At 46.2% G+C, this 18,881-nt stretch overlaps 1 protein-coding gene across 1 annotated transcript in view; it reads right to left on the minus strand.

Moving 5' to 3' along the window:
• Positions 1 to 18,881, minus strand: part of TTC28 (tetratricopeptide repeat domain 28) — a 509,780-nt gene that overhangs the window by 218,329 nt on the left and 272,570 nt on the right. The gene's annotated exons all lie outside the window — the stretch shown is intronic.

The following is an 18,881-nucleotide window of genomic DNA, read 5'->3' on the forward strand; positions in this document are numbered from 1 at the left end:
ACCCTGCCTTCCTTTTTCTTTTATTTTCTTTGTATCACTAGAATGTAGCACGATGCCCACCTGATACAGACCAGGTGCTAAATCAATGCTCGCTGAAAGGATGAGTAAGTACTCCATTGATACAATAAATTCCTTTTCTTGTCATCTTTCTCCCAAATTCCCTCAGTATCATAACTCAACTTGCTGAGCTGGATTTTTCTTTTTAAATTATTCCAGATATGGCTAACCAGATAAATTGCATTATTGATGCTTATTTCTAAAGATAACCCTAACAACATAGAATAACACAGAAGTGTATCATGTTTAAAAATTTAAAACAAAATTATAATTATAGAAAATGAGCATATACTTTCCTTCAAAATTAATCATCTCTGTTATTATTCTTTATTTTCAAGAATACTGACTGAGTTGGTTTATAAAATAAGATTATCATCAGTGATTAAAATAAAATATTGTTGACTAGAGAAAGAGAAGATGGAGGAAGGTCCAATCTAAATGAGAAGAAAGTTTGGAATCATAAAAATTGTTTTCCTGCTAGTTTAAATGATTTCTAATCCATATGGTAACAGGAACCAGGCTAATGAAGTGTTATGTTACCAAGTACAGACCTGTGAATTTGCTTTAATGAAAGAATAAAAAGTTATGTGTAACCAACAGACATTCATTGCAATATGTGCCTTAATGGTCTGAAACAACTTGTTCTCTTAAGGAGGTCAAATATTCCTCGTACAAGAGTGTTTACCCTATAAATCTGCTTCACAAATCCTTTCAGTAAAGGTAAACTTTGACCCAAATCACTCTGCATTTAGAATAAATACCATTATGAAGTCTGAATAGAATTTTACTGAAGCTCTGTACAACTCACAATCAATGCCCGACATGCTTTGTAAATGCAGACATAAATAATCATAAAGATTATTATTATATCTATGATTTGGATGTGGTTAGATATAAACACATGTGCATGTCTTTGTCCATTTTCTAAGCTGTTCATACACATCATATAACAACCCTTAGGGATAGGTTAAGAAAACCGGGGGGGTTGATTTCCACTCAGCATCCCCTTGCCCCCCATATACACGCAAACACAAAAGACCTAGATTATAATCACATGGTGTTAGGTAATGAAGTATTAAACTGGATTCCTTTATGATTTGTAAATACCTTTCACTGATGGAATTAAAGGGCAAAAACCCAATTGGATCTGACTGCTCATGCTTTCAAATAGGCTTGAAGGATCGTCCTCGGAGGAACTGGAGGACTGGCTCTGCTTTTCTGAGGAAAGCCCTGCAGAGGGAGGAAGGAAGGTCCTTCCCTCTCTTCCCTACTCCCAACCCCATCAGCATCTAGTAGCAACTTGCTGGGAGTGAGACACATTATCAGACACTCAAGAACACTTCCATTTGAGAAAACCTGAGCCGAGGAAGCAGAGACACCCACTTGAGGCAGACGTGATTCAAAAAAGCAGAGGGTTGAGGAAGTAGCTGCAGGAACAAAGGCCCTAGTGACAGAGGAGAGACCTGGCTATGGACTCCAGGGAAAATAAAGTCACGGACAGGAACGGAACCTCTTGAGCCAGTTGAATGACTTGTCTAGATGAGATATCACACTCAAGGAGAATCATATTTCTCTTTTCATAGAGTTTTTATGACTCTACGAAAAGAGAAACGACTTCCATGTCCTACAATACCAAGGGCTGCCTTTGTCTCGCAATCACACTCACACACTAATCTAAATCTTACAATTGAACATGAATTTGATCCCACTCTTCTCTTGTGGAAAGACTGCCTCAAGTTTCTTGGACAGATGGTTTACAGCAATTATTTTGACTGTGGATCTATCTGGCTGAAGGCTAATCCTACCGACTGGATGACTATTAATTGGAGATACACTTGTAATGGCTCAAGAGCCATAATGTTGGAAATACACAGCCAAATGGTTACACCTAGAAGCAGAAAGCGGCAACCCCTCTAGAGACCCAATCCACGAGTGCAAGATGGAGAAGTCACCCACAGAAACAGCATTATCCCTATTGTGTTTTCTCGGAAGGAAGGGTAGCTCAATGCTATCTAATAATTCGCCCAAGATGACAGTTACTCAGGTACAGGTTCGGTGGTAAAATAGTTAATGTCAGTCTTATCCCTACAATCTGAAAATAGTGAAAAGAGCACCGGATGGGAGTCAATGCAAGTTCTACCCTGAAAATATATCATCTCACCCTTATGAAAGCCTCCGTCTACTGGCGTAATCACTGACAGAGAATTATCACGAGGAAGTATTTGACCACCACGGGCTATCATTTTTGTTTCCCTGCTTCCCTTCGTCACGGCACCCAGGACCTAGTCAACCCCTCCGGTGTTGAGCAATACAAAATGCTTCTTTTCTTCCTCACTCCAAAACAACGCAAACAAAACAGTGTAAATGCGAGGAATTTTATAGAGTGAACCACATCAAATCGCAATTAGTCTAAACTACCAGCAGCTGTTATAACTCAGAGAGTCCTGTAAGACAATAACAACCTGAGACTGCATTTTTAACACTAATTCATAGAGTCATTTCCCTTCACCGGGCCCATCCACCGTTTTAATTTTTAATGTATTTAAAGACATTTGCTGCTATTTTTCTCCTTTCATATTGAGGTAGTCAGGATGGAAAAGGGAAGACAGTGTGAATTCTACATAAAATCTAACGCCGGCAACCTCATTTCTAAAATTCCACATTAAAAGTAAACTAACGATATTCAAAATAAAAATTCATGACCAAATCTTGAATAACAAAATCTACTGGGAGGCCAGAGATCAGGACAAAAAGCCAAAGGATTAAATGTCTCTATTTAGTAATCAGACATCTCTATGTAATTGCCCTTAATCAAGAAGAAGTGTAGAAACTCTGATCATCTCTCCCTGGGTGCTCTGCCCTTGTCAGACTCCATCTGGAGTACTGTCCTTATCTTTCCACGCTACATTTTGGAAGTATTGACAAGCAGGAATAAGCCTGAAGGAAAAGAAACAGGAGAGGGAGAAACTGGAAACCATTTCATGTGAAGAGCAGCTGAAGGACCTGTGGACGGTTTGCCCTTAGAAGGTAAGATTTAGAGAGAACAGTGTGATCTCCGTCTCCAAACACCAGAAGGATAAATAAATGTCTCCTTGGCTGCAGAGGTCAGCCAGAGAGGGTCTGAGATTGGAAGCCCAAGGAAGCCTGGCTCGGCTCAAACCAAAGACAATCCTGCGAAAGATCCGGCTGTGTGGCCACGGATGGCTGCCTTGGGAGGGAGGGAGTTTCACATGGGCAGAGGTATTCGAGATGACCCCCTGGCCGGGCTGCTGCCGGGCTTCGTGCTTTGGACAGATTTAAGGGCCCTGAAATAAAGGAGACTTGCCGACTCGTTATAATGCCTCATATTTGTATGGCCAAGCGTTAGCACTTACTGTCTCATCGAGAGAGAAACACACTCGACTGTGTCTGCCAAATGCAGGCACTGAAAACCCTCATTTATCTGCCCCATGAGAGGTAGGCAAATCCCCATGTCAAGTTCAAGCTGCGACGTCAGGTTCCCACTGGGACTTGAGTGATTCTGAGTGGTTACTTGGAACACTCAGAATTCAGAAAGGGAGCGGCAAAGAAAGAGGTAGGAGGGGAACGAGCCCCGAGAAGTGGGCTCCCAGCTTGAGTGCCTCCCGGCAGGAGCACACCCTTCCTGTAATCCTGCCTGGCCCCCTTCATTTCAGCTGGAGGAGAGGGAAGGGGCCCAGGAGAGAGCCACGGAGGACTCCGTTCTTCCCTTCCCCTCCTTGGGGGAGTTCCAGAATTTCCGGCCAAATGTTCATCGAAGGGCAGTCCATCCGTGGGGCAGCACCATCCTTCCAGAAGCGAGCTTCTCTTTTTCTCTCCTTGACATGGAAACCAGCCTCCCCAGAGGCCCCAAGAAACCCTAAGGTCTCGAACGACACAAGAGTTAGACTGGAAGGGGCCTTGGGGTCCAATGCCTTCATTTAACCAACAAGGATGTGGGGAAACGAGAGCTTTGGTGCTTTCCCAAGATCACAAAGAGCCACTTCAGAGCCAGCCTTTGGGCTCAAGCTCTGCCCCCCTGTACGACTTGCAGCCAGCGTCATCATCATCACTGCCGTCCTTGTATCACCAGCTCCATTGTCAGAGCTCCGTCAGCTAACGTTCGCCATCGGGGCTTTGCACTGGCCTGGCCGAGACAGTGGGTCCCTGACGGTTCTGACAACAAAACATGGGCCTTCTGGGCAGGGCCCACTCTGATTTTCTCTGAGACAACTCCCTCTTCCCTCTTCCTCTGCTCAGATGCTCCATGTCCCCCCGAGGCTTTCTGCCCCTCTCCAACAGAATACCCCCATGTTTCCGAGCTCATCCTCATCGCCAGCCTTCCCTGTCCTCGGGCCACTCCCCTCCTGTCAACAAACACACCATGGCTCTCCCATCCTCAACCCCCCCCCACCTGATCCCCCCACTTCCGCTATCCCCCCACCTCCCAGTCCTTGGTTAGGGAAGCCTCCTGGAAGAAGCACCTCTGCTCTTTCCTCTCAGTCTCTTCTTAATTCTCTACAGCTGGTGACCCAGTGGACAACAGCTGAGCCTGGGGCCAGGAAGTCACGAGTCCAAATCTGACATTAGGTCTGCCACCATTTTCTCAGTTTAAAAACTGGGATAATTGCAGGCCCCTCCTCCCAAGGTTATTGTGAAGGTCATCCAGGATAATGGTAAAGGGGCTGTCCTGCCAGTCACTGGGGCTCATCCCTAACCCACTTTCTCTATTGCCCCGAGAGCCCCGTTTCTGCCTCCACCCCCTCCCCCCTACCTGCTCCCCATCTCTCCTCTGCTCCTGCCACTGGCTGGAGCAGGACCTGGCTCTGCCACCTCCTGTCCCTCCTCATTCCGGCCATTGTCCACTTAGTGGTCAGAGCCATCTTCTTCAAGGCACTTGATTAATTCCCTGGCTCCCTGCTGCCTCCAGCATGAGACCCAAAATACGGGTTCGGCTCCGACCTTCCCCTCGCTTGTCCCCCAACCCCCCACGAACAGCGGGAAGGAAAGTGGACTGGAGCAAGGGGAGACAAGGCTGACCCACCAGCAAATGACTGTGGTAGTCAGGAGGAGGGGGAGGAAGAGGAGGAGGAGGAAGAGGAGGAGGAGAAAGAGGAGGAATCAGGAACTACTGCAAAGGTGACATCTGCAGGTCTTGGCAACAGATAGGATGTGGGGGAGGGGATGGGGGTGAGGGACAACGAGGAGGCGAGGATGATATCTAGCTGGGGAGCCTGAGGAGCCCAGAAGATGGTGATCCCTTGACAGTAAAAAAGAAGTTCGAAAGAGATGATAATGAGTTCAATTTGGACGTATGGCTTAAGATGTCTGGAGGACATCGGGTTTGAAATACTCAATGAAGAGTTAAAGATGGGAAACAAAGTTCAAGTTGGGGCTGAATCAGGAGATCTGAGAATCCTCAGCATGGAGATGATCACTGAATGCACTGGAGCGGATAGGAAACAGGATAAGAGTGGAAGACCCAGGTTAATGAGCATGACCTTGATAACAATTCAACAAAGGAGAGGGAGGTGTCAGGTAAGATAGAGGTGTGGGGGGGGGATCCAGAAAACCCAGAGAAGAGGGTGACTGACAGTGGCAGAGGCCGCACAGAGAGAAGGCCATTGTCCCGGGCAACTAAGAGATCATGGTAACTTTGGAGGGAGCAGGTCCGTTGGAATGACAGAAAGCCAGATTATGGAGAATTAAGAGGAAAGTAAGATGAGAGACAGTCTGCTCAAGGGCTTCAGTCACGAAAGACAGGAGAGCAATGGGACTGAAGGCAGAGGGGATGGAAGAAGCATGAGGGGGGTTTTGAGGAGAAAAGAGACTTGGGCATGTTTGTGGGTAGCAGGGAAGCAGCTGATGGGCAGGGGGGTGTTCAAAGGAAGCAAAAGAGCAGGGAACAATGATAGAGAGTGAAGGGAAGTGATAGAGCCGGGATTAGTGATAAAGACTAAAGGGAAGCTATAGAGTGGGATCAATGATAGAGGGTGAAGGGAAGTGACAGCGCAGGGATCAGTGATAGAGGGGCACCTGCTGGAGGAGACAGGCTGGTGTTACTGACCACAGACTACCCAGTGAAGGTCAGAGGCTTGTCCCTCCTCTGGCCACTGGACGATGAAGTTTTTGACCAGAACAAACCATAAAAACCTCCTATGAAAGCCCAGTTGGTGCAGGACACAGCTGGGATACGTGCTGGAACCTCAACATTGAATTGCATGGCGATGCTCTCCTATTTTTACAAAGTAGTTTGATTCTCAGTATTATGAGGGAAGTCCAGCAGAAAATGATGATCCTGTACAAATGACGCCTAAGGTCCCTCCCAGCTCTAAACCTGTGCCCTTTGATCCCTATTTTATGTATAAGAAACTGAAGCTAAGGAAGAAAAGATGTGAGTCAAGACGTGCGTCTCCAGCCCACCTCCCGCCTCCCAGTCCAGTGCCCTTCTAGGAGTGCATTGGAGGGGCCCAGGGCCCGCATGCGCCTTCCCAGACTCTTGCCTGATAACTGCTTCAGAGGCAAAAGCAGGTCTGGTATCACTCCGCCTGGGGCCGGCTGCCCGAGCTTCGGCCAAAGCCAATAGAAAATTCAGAGCCAGGGCCTTTGGGGAAAGGTCCATCTCTTCCCTGCTGGGGATCTGCCTCACGGTAAAGGGCCTCATCTTCCCTTCTGTGGCAGAGGCAGAAGTGGGGCTTCCTGCTGTGACCGAGATACCCAGGAGGATCCAGGAACAGGGGAGCTGCTCTCAGCTGAACCTGGGCTCCCCCGAGCCTCTCTCCCCGAAGAAAGAAGCCATTTCAGAGGGGGTCTACACATGCCCAGGCCATTTCTTAATGTGGATCAGGACGGATGTCTCCCCTTAGAACTCTCCAGATGAGCCAGTCTCTCCCCTCCCCCAGAACCCTGAATGGTTCAGCAGAAGGGAGGAAGGGGCAGTTCAGGCACTATCTGTGCGACCCTGAGCAGTGATCTCTAGGCTGCCTGGGCCTTGGCTTTTTTCTCCATACACATGAGGGAAGGAGCCTCCATGAGCTCTTCAGGTCCCACCCAGCTCCGGATCTCAGGCCCTTCACGAAGGGCCCCTCAGCAGCACGTGGTGCAGCATTTACAATGACTACTTCAGGGCCTGGGGTTTCTTGCACTTAAAGACTTCAATGTATAGAGGCAGAGATTAAGGAAAATCAGAAATGACATGAGAAATTTATGGACATGAATATTTAATCTCTTTTCCATTAGCCGGCGTTGATTGTAGAACAATTTTTATAATGAATTGCATGGAAGGGAAATTCATTTCATTAACCTTTCATATAAATGTGTTATTATTGAACCAAACAGGCCACTGTACTCCAAACTCAGTTCAATGTTAATTAGATTATAGGCACTAAGGCTGGAAATCAGAGAGGAACACCAGGAGCCAGCACCGGCGGCGGACCCAGGCTGCGGGCTCTCCAGGCTGCGAAGGGGGCTGCAGCCGCAGTAAATCAGGGGCCTTCGGCAGGAGCTTCTGGTCACCTTCCTGCAAGGGCCTCTTTGGGTCTCATGGCTGACACGTTGTGACAAATGTCCTGAAAAGCAGCAGAGGCAACGCTCTGCGCAGCAACGTGCGGGTTCTCCTGCTCAGCTGGCAGCAAGCGTTCCGGCTTCTCGGGAACCTCCAGTCCTGGTTTTTGTTGGAGTCGGCCTGCTGAGAGCACACGCCCATGTGTGTGCACATGCCTGCTGAGAGTTACATGCACATGCGTGTGCAAGGAAATCTGCAGAGCTCACACACATGTGTGTGCAAGGATACAGGCAGAGAGCTCACACACATGTGTGTACATTCCTGCAGAGAGATTCTGTGCACATGCATGCACAAGGATATCTGCAGAGAGCTCACACACATGTGTGCACGTCTGCTGAGAGCTTCTGTGCACATGCGTGTGCAAGGATGCATGCAAAGAACTCACACACATGTGCTACATGCCTGCTGAGAGCTCCCAAACATGTATGTGTGAAAGCATCTGCATGCACGCTCACAAAGGCTCAGGGGGCAGTTTAAGGCTCTCTACACAAGCAGGAAGCCTTCATTTTTTTTTCTTACAATTAGTCTTAAAGTGGTTGTTTCAATACCAAAATAAATGTATAAACCCTAGAGGGAAAATCATAGACCTAAGAAACAAAACAGTTTGTTTGGAATGGAGAGACCGAGGGAAAAAGAAGCTCGACTCCAAGCCTGAGCAGGGGCGCTGGAAGGCGCAGGCGCTCACACGTGCTCTCAGGCAGAAGCTCCATTCACACACAATGACACCCTTACAGCTAAGTGTCCGAGCTGAGATTTGGGCCGAGGGATTTGGACCTTTTATTAAATATGAAATATTGAAGCTGGAGAATGAATTGGGGCAGCCGTGCGAGCTGCATCTGCGTGTCTATAAAATGTGGATAAGGGTATTCACATTGCCTCATTTTCCAGGGTGGTTGTGGGAAAACACCCCAAAGTACCACATAATGGCTCGTGACTACGTGTGCTAAATGACGTTCTGAGCATCCTTCGTGGGGCAACTCTGGCCCTTATCCTCCCAGCTACGCTCAGAGGACCTCAGGGACATGGTGAGCTTCCTCAGTCTGCCTTTTCTCTGGGCTGGGGACAAATCGAGTCTGTGCTCAGTCTCTGCCCCCCGCACAGGAGAGCATCGGGAGCAAGGAATACCCAGCAGAGAATGGGCTCCATGAGCCCAGAAAGCCAACCCAGGCTCAGCAAAGGATGCTAGGGGTAAAGGAGGAAGGGGTCAAATGGCCCAGCAAGGATGACCCCAGCGGAGGGGAGCCCATGATTCCTGACTGACGAAGCCGGACCGGGGGCTCCCACTGACCCGAGAGCGGCCCTCTCCTCCTGGGCGGCACGTAGGCTTGTTTGGTTCCTGACCTGCAGCCGTACCCGCTTGCCAGACAGCACTCAATCAGTCACACAGAGGTTGGAGGGCTGAGACTGCCCATGGAAACTCCTTTGGGTCAAACAGGTTCACATGAGAAGATGTAAAGACCTTAGATTGCAGGGATGTGGGGAGCAAACCGGGAGGGCCTGAGATAAGGCAGGGACGGTGCCCAAGGGAGGTGGCACTTGGCCAGGCGGGCATCCCGGCCATAGAAGGCCTGGGTGGGCTCCTGACCACGAGGCCTGTCTGACAAGCCGTGCTCTGGCCTCTGCATCAGGACCTGCAGGGATCCTCCGACTGCTCCTCTCGGATGGTCTGGGCTGTCTCTAGGGCTTCCCTTCAATGCAGCTGAAATCTGGTTTTCCACAGTTTCTGCATAGTCGTTGCTGTTACGGCTGCGAAAGGCCACCACCGATCCATCACCTTGGGCATAGCAAGCCCTGTTCGGATGCTACCTCATTGGTCTGCCTGCAGAGCTCTTGTCTCCTGCAGGCTTCCCCTGTGGCGCAGGGCACACGGGGCTCTGGAGCCAGGCGCGCAATGGAAATCTGGGTTCTGTCACTTTTTACCCCTCAGGGGCCACCTCTACAAAATGACTTAAAATCTGTGACCCTCTGACTCAAAATACTTGAAAATAGCTACTGTGCCTCGCCAAAGTAGTCTATTAATAATTAATAATAACAGAAAAGCCCACATGACATCAATCAATAATATGCTGACAAAGAAGTGTGGAATAAATGATGTGATCATGTGGATTTGTTTTACAGAAACAGAGGGGTTTATAACAGCAAGACAGGAACCGGCCAAAGCCACAGAGATTACAGAAAGGACATGTTCATAGAGCATCAGCTTATAGACTGATAACAGAGTCTGCAAGAAAATGTTATTATCCTGGCGGGTTGCAATTGTTCACCTATTCAAACCAAGAAAGACATGATGGAGTGGGCAGAATGACAAACCAGACAGATATGTTTTCCTAAATTACCCAACAACAGATTCCTGTTCTACAAATATTCCAAGCGATCTGTGCTTGGAAATCCCCTCCGTGTCTGCCTGACCCAGGGAATTTTCACTCATTTCCCCCCCTAAAGTTCTCCAGAGAGAAGCTCATAGAGCACTGGGTCTGAGGACAGGAAGACCTGACTTAAAATCCCACCATTTACTAGCTATGTGACTGAGTCACTTAATCTGTTTGCCTCATCTGTAAAATGGGGACAATAATAGCATCTAGCTAAGAATAACATTCTCACCGTCCCATTTCTCAAATTTTGAGGTGCTAATATGAGCATGGATTCCTCTTAGGTGAGAGAAAATGAAAAATTGCTCATATTTCGTGAATTTGAAAATGAAGGTAAAGATACAAAAAGGTTTAAGATCCCATCTACTCGTCCTCCTGGATGGGCATAGGACCAAAGCCTGCTCAGGCACAGGCTGTGTATGGGCACTCTTCCAAGACGACTTCCAACCTAAAAGGTTCTATGCCAGCGATTCAAATTTCCCATTTTCTGCCTTTATTTTTGTTTTCTTAGGTAGTTATTTATGGGACTGTCGTCTTAACTAAATGGACCTATCTGAGCATAAAGCATTTTCTTGTTTTCTCTGCTTGGAGAACAGAATGGTTTATTTCAGCACTGCAGATAGCATCTCTGCTTCTCAGGGGGATGACTAATTGAAACAGTCTCTGTCTCCCCTCACATTTCTTACCCAAGAGTCAAGTGATGATGTTAAGGAACAAATCTCTTTTCTCCCGACAATTCGCACTTCTTTTCCTACGCTCCCCGTGAAGATTCGATGAATCCCAGTTTGTTCAAAGCCTACTTAGCGCCTGCCAACAGGCAAAGGAAGATTTCATTCATCGGGGTCATCGTCCTATGCCAGATTATAGCAGCGGTTCTAATAAAGAAACAGCGACAGGGCAAGTGAACACCATCTCACGGAAGTGCTCTGGAGGCTGCCACTGTCATACAGCAAGAAAACTTCGCAAATTCTTCTAATTGAGAAACGGGCTGAGATTTTATCAAGGACCCGTATCGCTATCAGTCAAATGACCCCCACACCGGGGTCACCTATATCTTATGAAATCATTTGACAATAACCCTAAGCACTATATACACATGTATACCAGGAGTCATCAATCCAAGGCAGGGGAATGTTGTATAAATGGCGACTTCAGTAGCGGAGAATTACCAAAAGATTAGTGTTTCCATTTGCTAAATAGCTCTGTGTTTATCTACCTCTTTGCCCTCTTAAGGTCCCGCACGGCATAATTTAGGGGCTGTATTTGACAGGTGTCTTTTGTGCTGCTAAATGTATTTCCACACTGTTTCCCAAGGACTGCAAATTGCTGATATTGCTCCCTTTGCTACTTAAGGTCTCATTCTATAAAACTTAGAAATTGAGAGTCCCTTAGGAATGGGAAGAAAATAAAATCATTTCCTCTGGAATTTTAGGTTGATGGATCTAAAGTTTCCTGAACTAGCGGGAGCTGTTTACATTGAGTTAGCCTTTTACAATTTACTATTTACCTCCCACTAACCACCCTGTGAGGCAGGTGGTCCACGTGATGCCCCATTTGACAAAGAAACCAAAACTCAGAAAAGGTAACTTGGCCAGTCCCGGGACTATTGGGAGGCGAAGGAATTCAAGGCCTGCTTGGGGGACCTCATCTTTGTTCACCAATAGATTCCCCTTATGGGAATGCTATTTCCATACCACAATGCTTTCTGTTGTATCTGTATCTGAATAATATCTGAAATGATGCTATTTTGCCTCCTTAAATGAACACGTTTGAAAAGCCTTCTCCCATTCATACTGCAACTATGTAATCCTTTGTATTAGAGGTTAATTTGACTCATACAATTATATACCCAGGTAGGTATGGTGAACCTTAAATAGAAACTGCCCATTTTGGGAAATCTAAATAGGAAAGATTTCCAGGTGCAGGTGCTCTGCCTGTAAAATGGAGCATACACACAGAATATTCGATCTGTCGAGATCTGTCTTATTCTAAATGCACAATTCATTTATTGAGCACCTACTACGAGTCTAGCACTCCATGCGGCACAACTGGAAAAAGTCCTGGTTCTAATTAAATCATGGCAATAAAAACGCATACCTAGAATCAAAGGAGGACATGGCGGAGAGAATGATTCAACATGATCAACTATTTCCAGGCTGCTTCGGCCTTGCTTCTCAAGTTCTCACTGAGATTTTGAGAACTGGATAGTATTGCACCCAAACTCAGCCCTTTACAACCTCCACCTTTTGCCAGCCCCAATTCTATTCCCTCGCCTCTCTCTCAAATTAGTTCTGTGCTGAAATCAATGCTTTCTCAAGCTCCCCCAGTCCCTTTCTCTCGCCTCTGCCGAGGCCAGGAGAAATGAAATCCATACATCCATCTTCTCCAGAGTCAAGCGTGCTCCAGCCAGGAAGAGATAAAATTCAACTGGAAAGCTCTACCCATAATGCTACTGAGTCACCGAGGTGGAGAAAGATGCAGGGCTCCTTGGGGAGAGATTATCCAAACCAATATCAGTGAAATGGATTTACTGAGTCCAAAGGAAATGCTAATGAAACTCAGTAGCTCCTACCTCCTGACACAATGGCCGCAAAGCAAATGAGTGATCTCATTCTACCTCGTCTCAAAGTCACCTGGGTTGGCGTGGCAAGTCTTCTGCTCCAACAAAGGCTCTTAGAAAGTGTCTCAAATGAAGTCTCAAGGATAAATACTCAGAGCTTGAGCACATTGTTTTCCAAAAGCTTCAGAACAACGGTCCCCATCTCTTGTCATCCCCTTGGCTTCCTTTCACAATTGGCTCATTTTTTAATAATCACTCTTTCAAGGAGTTCTCCAGCTGCAGAGTAGACAACCAAGTCTCCAGAAGGCCTGTACACGGCTCCACTTTGGTAGCTGGAGAGTCCTCATTATTTTCAAACACGACAGTTAATTAAAAGTACACAAAGGTGAAGCAGCAGAGGAATTGGATGTCTCTAAATCAAAGCTCCTTGTCAAAAGCACCAGGCCCAGTGTCAGGAAGATCTGCTTCAAACATGGCCCCAGATTCTTCCTAGCTGGCTGACCCTGGCAAGGCACTTCGCCCTGTTAGCCCCAAATAGACTAGAAAAGGCAATGGCTGACCCTTCCCGTATCGTGCCAAGGAAACCCCACCGGGGTCACCAAGAGTAAGGCACAACTGAACAAGCACAACGAGAATAAAAACAGCACACCTCAGGTGATGGGGGTGGGGAAAGTAGTTTTATAACATCTGTTCTCCTACTCCTTTAAAAAAAATGCATTGGCTAAGACTGAATTATTTCCATTGTCTTTATTGTTCATGGAAAACACGCCAGTGGGGGGTTTGTGGATTATGATAATTAGAGTTGCTAAAGCTGAGAGTGTATTGGGGAAATACCTTTGGAGAGAAGGCTATATCAGTAATAGTTTATCACGTCTGAGCTGGGAGGGCTTAGGGGACACTGAACGTCATAGATGGGAGGGACCCTAGAGAAACAAACATGGCAGGAAACCGAGGGGCTCTAAGAGGTCCCCTGGCTCTCTCCTTAGAGAAGAACAAAGAAAAGGATAGAGGCCTGACCAAAATGATTCAGAAACTCAGTAGCAAAGTATGGTAGGAAACCGAGGGGCTCTAAGAGGTCCCCCGGCTCTCTCCTTAGACAGGAACAGAGAAAAGAGAAGGGGCTTGTCCAAAATGATGCAGCAACTCGGTAGCAGAGATGTTGGCCAAAGTGCACATCTCCTGGCCCCAGATCAAGATTCCTTTATCTCCATAAAGGTTTTTAAACTGTTCTGAGAAGGGAATGGGCCCATAGGCGCTGAAGTTCAGGACTAAAAGGGACCTCAACGGCCAATTAATCCATCCCTTTTATACATGATAAATAGAGGCCCAGAGCCACAGGTCCAGCAAATCACAGTGCCAAGACTGGAACCCAGGTCCTTGGCTCCAAATCCAGTGCTGCCGCAAGAGGGCCCTGGCTATCTCCAAGAATTATGGGCTCAAAGAAGGAAGGGCTGCCAGGAGCCATCTGGTCTAACTCCCTCAGTGTACAGGTCAAGAAAGGCCCGCTGTCATCCAGGGAGGGAGCGTCAGAGGCAGGCCTGGAAAGCAGGCCCTCTAAGTAAATACAAAGCTGTCTCTCAGGAGACATATGAAGACATTTCAAAGCAAACAACATTTCTTTCCATGAACTTTAAAAATAAAATTTATATATCGAAAGCATTTTTATATGCAACCCTTCTTCAGTAGAAAAATGAGATAAATGTTCTTTTTCTTTTGCCTCAAGGTTCTCTTGCCCTTTCTTTCTTCCCCTGGGTATTCCAACTGAGAGACGCCTAAATTTTGGCAAAAGAATTCAACATCCAAAAGGTCTGTGGCCGTGTGGGTTTGAGAAGCCCTCGCTTGGGCCACATGACTTCCTGTGAAATGCCCTGTGAAATGCTTATGGGCATCTCTTGTCTGACAGGGACGCCATTTGATACAGCAACACATTGTGTTCATAACCTGGAACAAGAGAAGGTAAATAGACCCCAGTGAAATAATAAACCTCTGTGCTCTCAGATGTGGAGACAGCACTTCATGTTTTTAGGTCACACTTTAAGTTCGGGCTATTTAAATGCCTAATTAATCCTAATAATTAAATACAATCACTAACCACTGGCTTTGCTGGGTCTTTTTTTATTTCCATAAACACAGGCATTTTTAATGGCAAATCGCTACGTCCTTATGGTCAAGGATAATAAATGACTATTGGTCAATAAGCTCTGAACCTTAACAGGCTGTTAACTAATTCAGTTGGAAATAAGACCAATGGTCGGAATGGGCTCTGATTTCATTCTAAGATCCCAATCTCATGAACTCTCTGTGATTTCTGCAAGGCCTTCACTCGACAGAGGACGACCATTTAAACAGCTCTTCCAACTATCTGAATAATTGCACTGGTTCCAATTTGTCGAGTCACTCATATTAAAAAAAAAATTCTTAGGATGGAGAATTACAGAACCAGAAGGGCCCTTGAACCCTTCTTCCCCTTTTACAAATGGGGGAGCTCCAGGACAAATATAAGAAGGCTCTTTTCAAGTATCAGACATGGCTCTGCACCTTAGCGCCTTGAATGAGAAACCAAGTGTTCTTTCTGCCAGGCTCTGCCAGGCTCTCCCGGGGGAAATATCGAAACACGCAGATAAGGGCAAGAGAGATCATCGGAGAGCTGTTCTCGGGATCAGGAAGCCCTGGATTCCAGTCCTGATTCTGACACCTTCTGATGGCATGACCTTGGCAAGCCCATTAGAACGGGAGCCCCTTGGAGACAGAAGATTGGGCTGGAGTTGGTTTGTGGCCCTTCTTTTTGGTAACCCCAGAATTGAGTACAGTGTCTAGCTCAGAGTAAGCATTTAATAAGTTCTTGATTGACTGACTGATTCAGCTCCTAAGGGCCTCAGAGCCAGAGATATAAAAGCAGGACCCAGAAAATAAAAACAAGTCACCAAATGTCAAGACTTTCTAAATTCTTAATTCAAACAAGCTGGAAGGAAAAACAAAGGATCATCTTGACAAGTGTAAATATACCTTTGAATAAAAACAAAAAGGGAGGCTCAGCAACTTTATCCCTTCCTGTCTCTCTCCCCATCTTCCCCAAGGAAAACAGACCCCAGTAAGACCCTTGGCTGCAAGATAAACAGAGGATCCGAGCATCCAGATATCGCCGAATGTGAAGTGAAAATAGACCTAGGATATTAGCGCCCATTGCAAAGCTCAGCCTTTCAGCACTTGGGCCTACACACCGACGGCAGAGAATTGAGCTCTATAGGATGAGGCAGAAACATCCATTTTCAATATGCTCCCAGGAGTGGTTGTCACATGAAAACGAGCACAGGGTATGGCCAGGAACCTGTGAAGAAATCTGCTTTCAATATCCAAGACACAGGAAAAGGCTGCTTCCTAATCCTCCCTAAATCAGAGAGTCTAGTTTTGCACAAAGATCCCAAAAGGTGGCATTTATAACATTATCACTTTTTATTCCTTCAGGCTCATGCAGAACCTCATCTGCTTTAATCATGGTTGTGTGTGTGTGTGTGTGTGTGTGTGTGCAGTGATATCTCTCCCTCCCCTTCCCCCAATTGACTACATAGTCTTTGGAGCAAGAAGTGGGACCTACTCTTCTTTGTCCCTCCCTCAGTGTCTAAAATAGGTCTCTAAGCACAGTAGTTGCTTAATAAATACATGTCAAATTGACCTGAACATCCAATTCTTGTCTGAGTATTCTGGGTTTATTTCCAGCCGATGCTAAGTCTACGCTGACCTTTCTCACAGACGGAGTCAAGTCCATAAGCACGGGTGGTTTCCCAGGGGCCCAACAACTGGCCAGGTGGCTCATCCATTTGCTGGCATTCATTGAGCAATTGATATATGCAAGTTTCCAAGCTAAGTACGGAGACCATGAAGGTGAATAAGAAAATCCTCAGGGGATAGACACTTTGGAGAAAAGATGGACACCAATAACTGATAAACCAGACCATGACCCAGTTGGTGGACTGTTGGCCCTTCATTCAAGGCCGGGAGGAAGTGTCTATTCTAAAGAGACCCCAAAGGGCCGAGAGAAGGAGAAATGGCATTTAAAGAGAGCCCCACAGTCCTGTGGCCCTGGAGATCACAGGAAGTCTTTATGGTGGATCTTCAAGAGTGGATTTGGTCAGGCGTTGCCAAGGGGACAGGGAAGAGCAAGTAATCACACAAGCAGAAGTGTGAAAAGCCACAGGGTGGGCACTGGGGCCTGGCTACATGGAAAGTGAGAGGGCTGCAAGATGGAGAGCCTGATGTGCCAGATGGAGATGGGACCCCCGAGAGGCTCTGAGCTGGGCAAGGACAGGGTCCAAGTGACCCTTTAATTGGGTGGCAGAATTTCAGATGGCCTGGAAGATAGAAAAACCAGAGACACAAAAATACAGCGGGAGACTCTTCCAATAAGGTCAGCAAAGGCAAAGAGGGTCTAAAGATGGGGAATAAAAGCATTGATGGAGAGGAGAGGTGTCCCTGGGCCTGACGGAACTGGGAAGATAGAACTGCCGAGACAACCCTTGACTGGACCAGAGACATCCAAGATGGCTCTAGCCCAACTCACTCACTTTAGAGATGAGTAAACCCAAGCCCAGATTGGCTCAAGGACCCAACAGAATATAAGCTCTTGGAGGGCAAGAGCTGTTTCCTGTATCCCCAGAGCCCGGCCCATCAGTGAGTGACAGCGAGAACCTAACAAATGGTGGATTTAACTGATTTAATCCAAGTATTTGGATGAGTAGCAGCAGTAGCACAAGCAGTAAGTGACACATCTAGGACGCAAACCCAAGTCTGCCGATTCCTGCGCTTCTGCTCTCCCCGCCCCCCATGACTGAGAAGAAATGAAGGAAGGGAACAAGAGTGGGTGGTGAATCAGGGCTTTGTGATAATGAATTTGGGGAAATATTCTGAAAACAATCAGAAATCAGGAATTCATAAATCCACAAAAATCATGAGCATTTCTGAATCTTACTAATGAAAATCTGAAGGAAGATACAATAAAATTTGCATTTAAAATGACACTAACAATGGCAATATGGAGGCCAGGCGGGCTAGCAGAAAGAGTAGCATCCTATGCGCAGCTCTGCCATTTGTGTGATCTTGGGGACAGGACACTTAACTTCTTGTCTGAGTTTTCTCTTCCATGTCAGGACCATGCTGCCTCTCCTCAGACCATCCTTCTCAGCCCCCTGGGACCCCCGTATCCACACCCACCGATCCCAAGGCTCGCAGAGGTGGGCTGTTGCCCTACTTGCGCAAAGGAGGTCTTTGCACCCTTTTTGGCCCTGTCTCCATAGCCTGCCTCCAACCCTTTTCTATCTCCCCTTAGTGCTTCTCCCTTGAGGATGGATCTTTCTTGCTTTATTTGTATCCTCCGCTCTCAGCCCAGAGCCCGACATACACCAAGAGTTTAAAAACTGCTTCTTTTATTCATTCACTCATTCAGTTTCTGTACCTATAAAATGAAGATACTGGATTAATGGCTTCTAAAGTCTCTCACATCTCTTAATCTTTGATTCTAGACAACAGCAGGACTACAAAAAATATCCAGATATCCAAGAGTTAAACTATAAGACAAACAATACATAAAGACAATGTTAAACCTCATAAAAATCATTGGAGAGAGATTAAATGTTCATAACTAGGCCCACTAGTATTGTAAAAATAAAAATACCACTCAAATTACTCTACAGATTTAGTGCTAAATCAATCAAATTACCAAAGGGAGAATTTCTAGAATTAGACAAAATCATTTTTATAAAATCAAAATTAAGAATAAAAGGTCAAGAATATCAAGGGAAATATTTTAAGAGAATTAAGCAAAGGGGCTTCCTACTAAAGATCTCAAATTATATTACAAAGCAGTAATTATCCAAATATCTATTATTGGATAAAAACAGAAAAGGGGATTAGTGAAATATATGAAATAGGCAAGACCTAGAAGCACACACACACACTGCAATCTGGTGTCCTGGGAATCCAAGAACATACGCCATGGGGGAAGGGACTTTATTGGACTAGAATGCCGGGAAAACTGGGAGTTCAGTGGCAGAAGGCATATCACATCACAGCAAAATATAAAAATTCCCAATCCAAAAGTTAAGAGGAGAATGGAAGGTTCTATGTTTTACAATTATGAAGAGTCTAGTATATATAAACTCTAGGATCACCCCCACCAACCCACCTCTTACTAGAACCCTCTACTGGCTTCTAAACTGGCTTGCTATTTTATACAAGATTCATCTTATCGAGCAGAGATTACACTAATTTAATGCCTTGATTGATTGATTGAGTGATTGATTAAATGGAGATGTTTCCACCTGATAAAGGTTTCAAGGCC

The sequence above is a fragment of the Sarcophilus harrisii genome, chromosome 1 (assembly GCF_902635505.1).
Source record: "Sarcophilus harrisii chromosome 1, mSarHar1.11, whole genome shotgun sequence".
Lineage (NCBI taxonomy): Eukaryota > Metazoa > Chordata > Mammalia > Dasyuromorphia > Dasyuridae > Sarcophilus > Sarcophilus harrisii.